Source organism: Atractosteus spatula, chromosome 9 (genome assembly GCF_055471065.1).
Source record: "Atractosteus spatula isolate fAtrSpa1 chromosome 9, fAtrSpa1.hap1, whole genome shotgun sequence".
In the NCBI taxonomy this organism is placed as follows: domain Eukaryota; kingdom Metazoa; phylum Chordata; class Actinopteri; order Semionotiformes; family Lepisosteidae; genus Atractosteus; species Atractosteus spatula.
This window is the reverse complement of record NC_142714.1, coordinates 1542701-1557723: the sequence shown is the minus strand read 5'-3', so window position 1 is coordinate 1557723 and position 15023 is coordinate 1542701.

The following is a 15023-nucleotide window of genomic DNA, read 5'->3' as shown; positions in this document are numbered from 1 at the left end:
AAGCAAGGTCCGGCAGTGTTACTGGAAAACACCCCGTGGAATGTGCTGCAATACAGATTCACTATGCAGATGGCTTTAATAGACCCGGCAGGTGATGTTTATACCTCTGGGAAATCACTCATCTTCCAACCTTTAAAACACAAGACTGAAAGACTGAAAAACGAAGGTGTCACAGCACTGGGAAAGTCAAAGCCAAGGGCAAAATTCCTTTGGGCCTTTAAGAAACTGGTTGTCCAGTCTCAAATGATGAGCTAAACCGATGATGAGTTTAACTGATTGCTGGTCAAATCTACTATTGCCAATTAAATAAACATTTCTATACTATGCGATATTATCTTCAGGCAGTGGATTCCTATCTGGAAAATGATTTAACATTATGAAGTCTGATGAAGCAAATAAATACCACAGAAATGTTTATTAGATTAGAAAGGGAGGCAAAAACTGTCTCCAAATGAAAGAGAACTCAGATGTGTTCTACTGTAAAAACAATAACCTTCCTAATTTGCTATCACCATTAAAATACTGCACTGTCAAGGAGAAGTGCTGAATATTATACACAAAAATCTCTAAGTGTAAAAATAGCAAATACTGTAGACCCAATTAAATGTAGAGGAAAAACCAAGGCCTGCCTGTAACTGTTAGAAGACAAGATTCACCCACACTTAAAGGAATTATTGGCCTGATTCCTAATTGATTGAGGGCCCACTCACTCATGATTTTCCAGTGTTTTAGCAGAAAATGAGGTGTTGTGAACAGAATAGTCATAACCGAGAACCCAGAAATAGCTGGCTTTGCATTAAATATCTGGGTTTTAGGCAGTGAAAGCTAAAGACTGTTAACACATCGATGGAAGTTTAGACAGCAAGCTGTGTTTTCCTGTCTCGTAAGGAAACACAGGATTGAATAAATAAATTATCCTTTGAAACCAGATTAAGGCTTGCCTTCCAGTAATGAAAATATATAGATAGCTTTATAGGTCAATACTGTGTGCTTTTATATTAATTAGACAGTATAATTCTTTTCTGGAACAATAGTGGTCCACAATTTTAAACAGCAAACCTTCTTTCTTGCAAATTCCACCTTTAAACTGTCAGGTTCCTTTGATGCTGTGATCAGTTGCTTTCAGGAAGCATTTCCTTCTGAAAACTGTTCTTTTTTGCATTCAATGATGTCTGAAGAGGGCATGATCAACATGAAAAGAAAAATATATCTTTAAGGAGAATGCAGTGCTGCATATTGTGATTGAATATATGATAACAAACCCCTTTGGATGTCAAAAAGTACGTTTTAAAGGAGAAAGTGTGAAAATTAAATGAAAAGAAACTGTATCATTTTGTTATGGACAAGAAGAAAGGATGTCATTGAATTTTCAAGAGTTTTGTTTTTTGATGTAATGCCTGACAGGCCTAAAAATCTCCATTGGGTTTCCAGCTTAGGAAGAGGCTGTTTCCAATGCTCAGGGACTCAGCATAAACAATGCTCATCTTTAGTACAGGTCTGTGCCATGATGAAAAATAATGGCCATCGAATCAACAAAGCCTAATGAAAGGCCTTTAGGAGAATAAACAAGGTCCCTCATGTTTTGAGCAGCCCAATGTGAAATGTCAGTTTAGTGACTGTGAAGTAGCCACAAGAGGTCACAGTGCCTCCAACATTAATAGGCTACTAAGACCCAATTAAGAAGGGGTGACCCAGAGGAAAACAGGCCTTTATCTTTTTCTCTGTGGGGATTCATTAACCATGAGATGTGGTGGATTGGTCTCAGAGGATACCTTGGACACACAAACATAAACACAGACCTTCCCCCCACTACAATTTCCACAACAACGAGGAGAGAAAATTAAAAGTTAAAATTTAAGTGTTTTTTGTTTTAAGAAAGAGCATAACAGCAATCATATACAATTCAGAATTGCACCTAAATCCACAATCCCTTTCATTTTTACACCAGATGGCAGACCAGGATGGAGTGATGTAAATGAGGGTTATGGAATAATGTAGGCCATGCTGTGTACTGTACCTACAAACACACACAGATACACTGTACATCTTTATACGTGCAGTTACAGAAGTGTGCTTCTCTCTGTGTCTTCTGTAAGTGAAAAAATGTGATCAAAATAAATTTCCACTTCCGGGGCTGAAAGATCACATGATTTTTCAGCCAAAGTGTAAGTTACAATAAATCGTAGTAAAGGCTCAGAAGGATGATGTTCTTATTTTACCCCCTTGTAGGAAATCAGAAAACCACAAGCAAAAAAATATATATATAAATGGTAAATGCACAGTGAACTTTTAATCGAGGAATTGCAAGATCCTCATTTTCAAATTTTACAAGAAGAGGAGAATAATGAGTGTGGCTCAGAGAAGCTTCGACTGTCCTGACCAGAGTGCAAGAGAAATTGCAAAGAAAGATGATCAAAGAAAATCTTCTCAATAATAGTTGGAGAAGGGATACAACTAAAAATCATTCGGAATACTGTCTCAGTAAAATTAATCAGAAACATCAGAGTAAAATGATGTTTCCTAAACAGAGGTTACTCTAATACAAAATATGATCCTGGTGAAAAAAACTATATGTTTACACATATAAACCTGCAGGTAGTTACAGAATTGGGATATGTGTATTAAAGAAATTGTATTCTTTACTTTTGAAACATTTTATATATATATTGTATTGGAATGTTTAACTTCTGTCAACTTGAATTTGAATTTGAAAACATTTTAATACAACCTGAAAAAAATAAAAAGGGGATTTTTGATTTTTCAGCATTTGGAAGTATTACAGTTGCTGAGCCTGGAGAACTCCAAATAGCAACAAACACTGTTCAATCATGTTAATGCGTTACATCTTTAAACAAGCCAAGTCTCAGAAGTCAAAGTGAGTTTGGGACTGATGCTTGCCAAACCGACTATTTCCATCTAAAAGGCTGGCCTGCACTGTCGTCCTCATCTTGTCTCGGCAGACACAAAACAAAGCTTAATGAAGGGCCCTGAAGATATGCCTTGAGGCAGCCTGGCAGTAAAGTGCTTTGGCAACTTATATGTTTGACCAAGGCTCTGGGACTACAGGGTCTGGGTAATGTTGTTTTAATTGGGGCCTGCACAGCCACAACTAGGCCAGGTTTTTGTAACACATGTTCAGGTTATGTATTAGATTCTCAATGAGTTATAAATGGGATTTACGGCCTTTTGTGTACCAGGAGTAGGCCCCTCTGATAGTTAAAAGGGATAATTTATGGCCCTGTCCAGATGTGGACACAGTGGTATCCCATTTTTATTTTGGCTTCCACAGTTTTAAAAGTGGTTACACAGATCTGATTATGATCCAAAGGGAGGTCTACCACAAGGCTGAAATAGAAAACATGCACGCTCAAGTCCACTAGCATTACATATTTCATGTGCGATACGGCAACTAATTCAGGGGAAACACGTATGTTGCATTTGATGCGCCTAACGATAAGTTAAAAGTTTTGTGTAATGATACAGGTTCTTAACAGCAATGTGGCTGGAAGGCGTGTGGAGGATGAGGATGAGGATGGATGACCACATGTGCCAGCAGTGCGAAGCCACGCTGCTCCCTATGTGCCCTGCGGCCCAGGCAGAAGCAGTGAGCTTCCGAACAGAGACCAGGCCACCAGCAAATACCCTTCCCCCTGCTCCCAGACAGCACCCTGCTCTCGCAAGTCTCTCGCCAGCTCTCCTCATTGTGGGCAGGACTCTGCTTGTCAAAGGCTTCTGCTGCCCCTGCGTAACCTTTCGCTCATTCATGTAACTTTATAGCTGAATTTTGCACCTTTTCATGACAGCCTTTGATCGTTGCCATTGTGAAAGGAGTCATCTTTCTGTTCTCAGAATCTGCTTGGCTTGGAAATAAACTTAACGATCGTTTGGGCCAACGTATATGATGCATGACTGGATAATTAGTAGTCTGTGTAAATAATCACCTGCCTTTTTCACAAATCCTAATATGCACATAAATACGTCCTTGGAAATACTGCAAGTTTGGGGTGAACTACAACCAGGCTGGTAAGTTGGATAAACATGCTCCCCAGTGCTGATGTGGTTTTAAGGTCAGCCTTAAGTGAATATGGTGGTCTTGTCATGACTCAGGGGAGGGATCTCTCATCGCTTGGGAACAATGTGACACGATGGCCTTCTAGTCAGGAAAGCAGAAGCGACATGGTGGACAAGAAAGGCAGGCTGCTCCAGTGCCTCCGCAGAGCGTGCTCCCTCCAGGCGGACCGCAGGCACGCTCCAGGACAACAGGAACACACTTGCGCTGCTTTGTGGAGAAGCAGAGGAAAGAGGCTTTGGGTCTCCAGTGGTGAGAGCCCATCTAATTGTAAATTTATAAAACTAGCAAAACTTAAAATCCCTACACAGCACGTTTATTGCCAATTGAATTGCCTCATCTCCTTTACTGCTTGAGCACAGTAACTGATTATAGTGTTTTAGTAATAAACTGATAATCTAAAAGCAAATAAAGAGAAAGACTAAAGTTCAAAACTATGCGTGTGCCAGGGAAATGTAGCTATAAAGTGTTCATGATTACAGGACATAAACTTGTTACATAGCCAGTCCCAGAAATATTTAATCTAAGCATCATCTATCAACAATACTGCTCTCTGAAGTGGTGTCTGTAAACTCTCAAGCTTAAATAACAACACTAACATGTCGCAAATTATTAAGTGCAATAAAGTAATTCTGTGACAAATGAGCAAAGACAGTGTTAGTGCATCTATAAAGTATATATAAACAGTGCATGAATACAATGAAATATAAATGTTCTCTTTCTCCACTTCAGCTTATATTGATTAATTGATATTGATATTTAATTTTGCTTTTGCTTTGCAGTATGTATATGATTATTACTCCAGGTTTCATATATATCGTGTAAATTTCATACACATATTGTAAGTCTCCCAGGATAAGAGCGCCTGCCAAGAAAATAAGATAAATACATATATAAAGGTTCATTTTATTAATTTCCTCCAAGCACTGTTCTTAAAAACACAGTAGCAAACAAAAGAAATGAACCCGGGCAAACAGTGCATCTGAGCCTGGCTTCCTGTGCGTAGCTCTCCTTGCTCAGACTCAGCCAGAGTGTTTGTGTGTCCCTGCCTCCCCAAGGACCTCAGCACCAGCCGTCTAATGAAGTCCCACTGAAACAAGTGCAAAACGGCCTTGTTTTTCACGGTGGCCTTTTGGGCAACATTCTTAATTGGGGGCTGAGTATCCAATTAATGCTGGAGGTAGCAGGACCTCATGTGGGTAGCACAAGATGGTGAAGCTGATGTTGTTTAGAGGTCTGCTGGGCAAAGGGACCCTTTAGAGACTGTCTCAGAGGGTCCATCATTTAGACTGCTGGCCGAGGGATATTAATCAGAGGCCCCAGCCACCGAGCACCCTCTGCCTGCGACTTGCCAAATTCACTGGTAAACATCTAGTCTGTTGTTTACAAACCAGAATCAGGATATTGCAAACCCTAAAAACCCTTAAAACAACAACAACCTGATGTCCTTTATGGACCGACATCTAGGTCACAAACAAACATCTGAAAAAGCAACAGCTTCTCTGAGAGGAGAAATCACATTAATACCACAGGGAGAAAGTCCCTGAATCCCAACTTCATTAAAGCTAAATAAAAAGTGAGGTCATCCATCTTTTATCCCCCAAACATAAATACACAAACTGGATATATTTTCAGTGTTTGTTTGTTTGCTTAAGGAATGTGATATAATCTTAATAAAATGTATCTTTGCAGATTATATTGCTACTGAATGAGATGGGCTTTTCCAAGTAAAGCCAGGATGTTTGGTTGCATAGCACAAAAGCAGGCTTTATTTAAATAATATAACTTCTATCTCCAAATTAAAAATTACTCAGCTTTTGATAGGTCCAGGTAAAATGTACTGTATTAAATGCACATTGGCCATCTTTACAGTAGGGTTTCTTCACTAAAGATCAGTGAGACTACACAGAAGCATCCTCAAGATTTTCACTGGCAGCAAAAATTACTTAACCAATGTTCTATCTCTGCAAAAGCACATTTTGTTAAAATACTGCAACTTGTGTGCACTGACAGAATTAGAGCAATTAGTTAACAATGAGAATGGAGCAGTCCTAAACAATGTACTAAAACCTAATTAAACACAGCCATTAGATCATTATGTCAATTATTAATCGGATTACAATTAGTCAGATTTAACCCATATACCGAAGACTCAGTTTAAATGCATCTGTTATCTACCAGTGTACTGGTCTGAAGTCAGAGAAAGCCTCTCTGGACCAGAGTGGCATGTCGATAGTGGCAGTGACAAATTGTCACTAAATTGCAATGACTCCTGGCAAGAAGAGAGGCAGGGGGATCAGAAGCAACGATCACTGGAGTGGGGAGAGACGCTGTAGCTTTTGTTTCTCTGTGAAGTATAAGTTTTCCACAGCTGAGTGGGTGTTCTACAAGGAAGAACGGGCAGTATTCCAGGGAAGGGCTGGTCCTTGGTCACAGAGAGGGAAGGAGAGACATGGACGGCACCCTCACAGTAACTCAGAATTCCCCACATCCTGCATGAATACAGGCAGACAGACAAAGTATGCTGCAAGAGACAGCAGGCCAAACAAATTGGACTTCCAAACTGAGGTTCAGGAGGGATGATGACAACCAAGTCACTGTTCATCCCAGCTATTCTTAATCAGAACCTTTCCCAACATGATTAATCGAAAGATGTTTATATTTCGAGCACAAACCTCACTTTTTTGTTACATGTGTCCCTCCTCCACCCCATCTTCGCCTTGGTCACTCCTCACTCTGACTCATCCTACAGCCAGGGGGCTGCCCCTCGGACAAGCAGGTCAAGTCAAATCTAACTTTACCTACATACTCAGTAAATACCCTTGAGCACTTCTCATTCTTGGGCGCTATGACTGAACTAAAAGCGTAACTGCCGTATTTGAAATTTATGGGAAACAGCAAAAAACAGAACTGTGCAAAAGAGTCTCCGTGATCCTGCAGGTAGATCAGACTTGCCCACTCGCTCAGGAAACAGCCAGAGTGGCTGGATCAGAGCTGCACTCCTCTGTTGATGGGCATCAGCTGCATTGAGGTCCACCTCATCCGAGCTGCTGCTCCCCACCAGGTGCCCCACTGGAGCCCACGGTGCAATACTAGCAGCAATACTAGTGATCACGAGGGCTTACATGGAAGTCCTGGACCTGGGATTCACATTCCACACAAACAACTTACTGTAGGGATTCAATTTTTAATGATAAAATTAAGGATGTTTTTTAAATGAGAATTGAGACTTTATTTTTACCAAATTGTCAAAGCTGGACAATTTACAACAATTTTTGTATCTTCTTTTTGAGGAATACGGTGATCATGTCACTTTATGAACAATTCCTTCCGCTTCTTGACAGCAATGAAGGGAAAAGGTTGGTCTACAGTGATGAGCCAAACTTTCTCAGTGCAGCAGCGTCAGTGAGAGTGCACAGCCTTTCTGTGTGGGCCTTCCTTTTCATCTCTTCAGAGTTCTCTGAGAGAGCTTATGACCTCTTCACATTAATTAGCTCCTAGCCACTAAGCAAGCTAGATGGCCTTCTCTTATTTTAGATCATTCTTATGTTCTTAATAATAATAAAAAAAATTGTCTGGTGGCGTACTCTGTGTCAGCCTTGCTACTATACAGATAAACCACTGGGGAACAGGCATGGTTCTTCTTTTAGGAACTGCTACAGGCAAATGTAGGGATTTGATGGTTATTCTGGTTGGAGCAATCCAGTATCTTTTGCTAATTGCAGTCTTCTGGTAACAGAAACCATTCAAATTCTGTTGAATGTCCCCCTTCACTGCTCATATCTATAGCGTTGTTTGAAAAATTGCTCTATCTAAATAATACAGATTACTGGTTTCATTTATGAAAGCACTTATGAGCTTATTTACCTTGTTGAACACAACCACATGTGTAAAACAGAAAATTGTTAAACTATGTACCCCCACATATCGAAAAATAATTCTCTAAAGCTTTGTGAATGAGGAAACTGTTTTAACTTAAGAATTAAGGTAAAGGACAGTAGCATAAAATCTTACACTCTCTTCTTAAATCTGCAACTGGATTTCAGATGCCCAGTTACACTCACCTCACAATGATATTAGCTTTGCCAATTTACATTTCAGTTCTCATTTTTAATCTTATTTTAAAGTGTAGCTAACTTTCAGCTTTTATTATTATATGGAACCTTTGCAGCACAGTCAGAATCTGTAACTTTTTTCCTGCACAATTAATTTGTCAGACTGATTGTATTTACCAATTAGGAATTCCTATTAAATAGGAAACATTATTTTAAAAATATAAACTGATCAAAGTAAAATTACTCTGCACCACTTCTTCCTGTGTTTGAAATTATGGTTGCATCAAAGAAGTGACAAGGGTCATAAAACCAGTGTTGTGATTCTAATACCATTGCACACCCAGATTTCTTTGTCATGTTTCAAGGCACTGTTTCCTGCAGGTCTGAACTACAATGGATACAGGAGGTGTTCTTGGCTTAGGAGACCACTCTCCAAATCAGAAGCTCCCTGTTTCCAAGGGCACAGTAACCAAGGGTGCGTCACTGAGGCGGGGAGGGCAGGTGAGCATCACTTCATACAGGAGCTGTACAGTAGAGGTGTCACCTCCAAAATCTGCAGCTGGGGAATAGCGCAAAGCTCCAGTAAAAGCAGAAGAAGAGCAGTAACAGTAATTAAGTTGCTGTAATATCCTGCCTCACTGTTTCTGCTCACACTCAGCAGAAAACACCTTACAGGATTCTGTGGAAGATACCTTACTTCCCTTTCAAAGTGATCACTCTCATACTAATTTCATCTATGCATCCCAGACTATTTTAATTATTTTGAAGAATACTGAATAATTCAATGCAGACTGCTGATAGCATTTCCATTGATTGGAGAACAGTTAAACTCCCAAACACAAAGTCAAATGGTCTTCTACTCTGCTCCGTATTGAATAAAATAGTGGATCATACTCTCTGCTGCAGAACCCCTGAATATTGCCCACAATCTAAAAACTCAGTTTGTTCTCATATATATATATACAATCCACAGCAGTACACATACACATATTGTCTACATTACTTTGGGGATTTTTCAAACCAGTTAAAAAATATTTTACCTTGAAGCATTTCCATATTATTTCAGTCTAGAAGGAACAGTCCTTTAGACTTGAACTTCAACTTGACCTTATCCATGATTGGATATCAAAACAGAGCACCATCTGTCCTTGCCCTGCCCTGCTGTGGCTTCAGAGCACAGGGTTAATATCATACGGTTAGAAGCGGAATAGAGACCATAATTATCTTCAATTCCAAGACAGAAAATCCTATTATTTGGTCCCTCTTTGACAGATGGAAGACTGCACTTTCCACTCCCATTCCTCAACTACCCAATCTGGTCAGAAGAGTTAGGCCTTTTAGACCATGGTGAGAGACCATGAGGGGCTTCTTCTGCTTTGTTTGGTCTTGTGTTAATGAAATAGTACAGTGAAATTCGAGCTAGAACTGAAGCTAATTACAGTCCCAGCTGAAGGAGAGCTACAGTGAAAGTAAAATACCTGATGCCACAGAATAAGGAAAAGGAGCTCCAAGGGACTGAATCTTTCTAAGACACGGTATTCATTATTTTAAAGATAATACAATAATAACGCTGATAATTTTAATGAGGAGAAATTCTATCATTAAAAGAATAAGCAATGATATTGATCAATAACATCAACAAGATGAAATCCCATCCTAGGTCACAAAGTCCCATAATTCTATTAAAGAGTTGATTCTTCAGCATATTTTCTACACTCCAATTATTAATGTTTTAATAAAGCTTTAAATGCTGTTATTTTAAACCTGTTTTCAGCCACTCTAAGTTTTGGCCAGTCTTCAAAGACTGTTTCTGTAATTCTCCTAACACAAACTTCTCATGAGTAAATTATTGTAAAATACAACACTTAGAAATCAAGCCTTTAAAATGTATAGATATCAAACACAAGCAAGGTTTCGTATTTCATTAGCAATAATAGTCAGTGAACCAATGAGATTTGCAGATGACACTCAGAATGGCAGTTTGCCCAGAAAACATTTAATGTAGACAAGATAAGATAAGAAACACCAAGCTTGAAGATGCTACCCATGAAAAAAAAAATTACAATTATGTGTATGTGTAAATTTTAAATGTTTAATAGTGTAGACTTTAAATCAAGGGGTTTCTGTTTTCAGATTGTAAAATGTGCAAGAATTACATGATTTAGGTAATAGTGACACAATACTGTGAACACTTTTGGTCACACTGAAATGAGTGCAGAGAAAATGGATTCCTATCCTTAAAGGAATGTACTACCTTTTAAGCCTTGAAACACAGAAGACTACAGGGGGACCTTATTCAAGCATTCAAAATTCTCAAAGACACTGACAAAAGCAATGCAGTAAACTTCAGAATCACCTGCAGAACATGAACCAGGGCAGTGCTGTATGTAAACAGGCCTAACGGGCCAAACGGCTCGCAAAGGCTTGTGTAACAATAAAATACATGTATACATTACGATATCGCAAGTACTGTAATGTTGTGTTAAAATATCTAATTACACTCATGAATGATGATGTATCTCTTTTTGGAAAAAATTGACTATAGGAGCTTGAGAAATCATTGTCTAAATCAATTAAAGCAAAAGATGCTCTGATAAGAGCAGGGAGAGTAAAAGGTTAAGTTCATGTCAATTATTAAGCTTACAGCCAAAAAAAAGTCAACTGAATTGTTCAAAGAAAAGTGTATTTGTTTGAGCCATGATAAGATATTTTGTGGCACACTGATTTATTAACTCAATGGGTGCAACAACAAAAGCAAATTGTGGTATTTGTGTATCATAGCATTAAATCTCAAATCACATGCGCACTGCGGGGAACTCAAGCACATGTTTTCCAAACAGGCTGTCGAAACTAAAGTCACAGAACTGAATTTTCATGTAGTATCGGACCCTTGAGATTAACTTTACAGAGCAAGAATCAGCAAATGCTTATTTAATTACAGTTTGTATCAGACACATCAAATGTGTAGCTTGGTTTCAAAAGAAAGTGGGACGAATCAAGTACTTGTAATGTAAGGCTTGAATTAAATATATAAAACTAATGGTGTCAGTCATGCATTTTTAAAGATTCTGTCATAACATTGGTTTATTGCATTATCAGACACTTAATTGCTACAGCCTGCCTAAAGAAGAACTTAATAACAGGTTTAAAAACAGACTTCTCTAGATATTGGCACTCACTTTTGACTATATGAGATGAAGAACCCAATGTCATAAACTTCAGTTAGGCACCCATCAAGCCCAAAGAAGCTGGCTGGCACACATGCTGCATATCCTCAAAAGCTATTTGATATGAATGGTACCAGCCAAGCTCTTTTTATATGCAAATACAGATGTGCAATATGCTGGTAGCATAGAAACAATCAAAGCGAAATTCAGAAAATCAAAGTAAGTTGAAATGTCTGTATTATGGTGTGTAAGGAAAGGGGTGATATTACCGGTACAGAACAAACTATACATGCTGTACAGCTACAAATGAGACAGACAGGCCATTCATCCTACCCAGTAGTTAGCAGTGGGATAGGAGGCCTCTAAGCAGAGCCCGGTTGCTGGTGTAAGTGGTGCTCATCCCTCTGCAGCACAGATTCTAAAGCGATGCCCCCTGTAGGGTGACCAGGCTGTAGAAGATGTAAACCTGACTACTTGGTCATTAAAGATCACATGACTTTTTGAACGTCAAGGCGTGAGTTCTGGTTTCCAGGCTTTATTCCACTGTAGTAGAAATTTTTCACCCTCAAGCTCCTGCTGAATTCTGCTGGCGAAGGAGTTTCTGCTGTTCTCCACCTGATCTACTGTGCTCTGGAGCTGTTGCGCGTCACCCAGGTGGGTGCTGCCCTTCAACAGTGGATATACGTGAAGGCGTGGAAGGCACTTGAAATCCTTTCAGGTGGAAAGAGCAATATACACCTAGGAATTACACAGAGCATCTCCCAGCACTGCAGAGAACTGCAAGCAGACCCCAGTGCGAGAAAATCTCACTGGACCCACACGTGAGCACTGCAGGCATTCTGCTTGCACACTAACCCAAACCACTACACTGCAGTCTTGTTTGTAGCTTGTACACAGGACAGTGCCCTCAGCTCTTCAGACAATGTTCACTATAGGACTAGAACTCTCAAATGGCATTCTGCCTTGAGCTACAGCAGAGCCTTGTCTGTTGACACCAGTCCAGAACAACGGACAGTGTTGACAGTTCAGAAATACCTTACTGAAGCTTAGAAACATGTAACACAGGATATATATATATGCCAGTTTATAGGTTATAAAAGTTATTTGGCCCATCTTACTCATAAACACAGCTATATATTGAAACTCCTTTTACATACAGTACATACAGCACATCACATAGCCTAAAATGAGCCAAGGTATGTGCTTTTGCTCAAAATACAATTTTTGCCATCTTCTCAATTGTTCTACCTCAAATCTAGAAAGCTGCCCAATTTAATTAAAAACTAATTGTACAGTCAATGTTTAAAGATTCCAAATTGAACACTGTCATACTAATTTGTATGGGTTACAGTTTGAAACTAAATAAACAGTTATATACTTCAAAAACAAACATTTTACAGAAAATAATAACTAAAGAACTGTGACCCATTAGTAGACGATATATAGTTGTTTCTATATTCATATGCACAAGTCTGTTTTAAAATTGTAAGACTATAGGAGTTTACAAACTTGAGAAGGTCATTTAGCCCAACAAGCTTGTGTTTGTTTGCAGCTAATTGATCTAATCTTGAGTATCTCACAAAGTTGTTTCTTGAAAGAAGCTGCAGTATCCGCTTCAGCATGGCTGCGGAGTTTGCTACAGGCTCCCACAACCCTTTGTGTAAAGACATCCCTCCTGTTCCCAAGTTCCAGATGCAACTCCCTTTAGTTGCTACTTGTGTCCTCTGGTTGTGAGTGAAATAAGCATTTATTCAAAAACAATTCTTTACACTGTAAAATATAATCTTAGCCTTTCACATTGTGGTCTGTAATGTTCATTAGAACTACCAACACTTCCTTAAACATCGCAGTTTGCACATCGGATGTGCCTGATGATGTCAAATTAATTAGGACGAGCACTTCGGATGCCTCCACAGTGTCACTGATGGTTGTTTCACCAATGTTTTTTGGTCTTTACTTGTCCGGACAGAGAAATCCTTCATTTGAAATGAGCGGCATGAATGAATTTAAAATGTTAGCCTGGACAGCTCAAAGTAAAGGAGTCTGAGCACATCCTCAGCTTAAGAATGATAAACATGTCTTTTTGATGACCACTAAATCCATTCGATGCTGCCAAGGGTAAATCGAATTAAATTCTTTCATTTCGGCCTCCAGACTTGGTGTGGCAGCTCCAGCCCAAACTGGTCTATGCCTGGAGGACGTGTGGAACATGAGTCTGTTGCTTTGTAAGGGGCAGAGCATGGTACACTACCAAAACCCCATGCCCAGAGAAAACTAAAAACGAGTTTATTTCACTGCATTTTTAGTCTTTCACCTAGAACAAAAATTAAATGTGTATCTACATTTTATCATGTCTAGTATCTTCTTTGAAATTGCAGGTAGTGGAGTGTTTAACATTCCCTTGTCAAGCATCTCCCTGCTGTGACAATAAATGCCTGTCCAGTTTTGTTCGCAGCAGCATACACAGATTAGAAACAGCAGGAGAACTCTGTAGTGTGAATACAATACCGATAAGAACGCTTGTCTTAGCCCCACTGCTCAAGCAATTCTTGGAATGTGAGAACCCGCTGTTTTCTAATATTTACACACAACTAGAATCACAAATGCACCATAACTGAACAGAAAAAATGCCTTTTTTCTTTTCTAAAACCGGTTTGGGGAAATGCAATAAGAGAGAAATTTATGTTACCTCTATTCCCTTCAAATTCTCAGAGAAAGACTATTGAAAATAGCAGGTACTAAAACTTTCTTCAATTGCAAAAGACAAAATAAAAAAAATTAATATATAGAAACTCCCACTACTAGAGCATTTGTAACATTCATCCCTGACTCCCACTGTCGGGTATGCAGGGTAAAACAAAGAAGATGAGATTTAAATCTTTGGGCTCTGAATGGCAGAGTTCACTTTTGAATCAAGACACTTGTCTTGTTTTTGAATATTCACTGGGATGCATGCTGTGACATTTCTGCAGCCTATACTGTACGTGCAAAAAATCCGAAAAGGAGGGGGTGCTTACTTTTTACTCCTTGAATAAAAATATACACAAAACTACAGGCACCCCAGCCTATGGCAACAATTGTACATAAAATCAATCCCACACTGTTTTGTCCCAAGCGATAACACATCACAAGATTAGCCAATATAATGTGAAGATAGCAATTTTTTCTCCCACCCTTCCAAGAAGGATTTGACCCCTCCCCAACTAAGAATTTGCTTAATCTGCTCCAAAGTACTACATGGTAATATAGCATTAAAAAAGTAAGCGGCACTGCTTGTTCCATTAAATAAGGCTTGATTAATTGAGATATTTATACCTGCTTTACTGAAATTCGCAAGCTATTAGTCAAGCGTCAGGAGCTAGAAAACCATTGCAGTAACAGTCACAACATTCTGTTACTTACAGAATGCCCTATTTCTATCTGAAGTACTCATTCACAGGTTTTGAACTTGTTACAAGAACAAACTGCAAGAACTAAAAATCCCAAATTAAACTTCAAATGTATTCCTGTCCTTTTAAAAGTCTACCGCCAGCAAAAGAGATCTTCGGGTTATAGGTTTAATAGATGTTCAATTATACTACTCATTACCCTTTATATTTTCTCCAGATAAAATTGTATTTATAATACTCCTGCAAGACTGCAATATCCTTATTAGTATTAGTATATTTTATATAAAAATATTTTTCAACGCATTGCAAAAAACATGCTATTTTTGCTATTTATGCTATAATT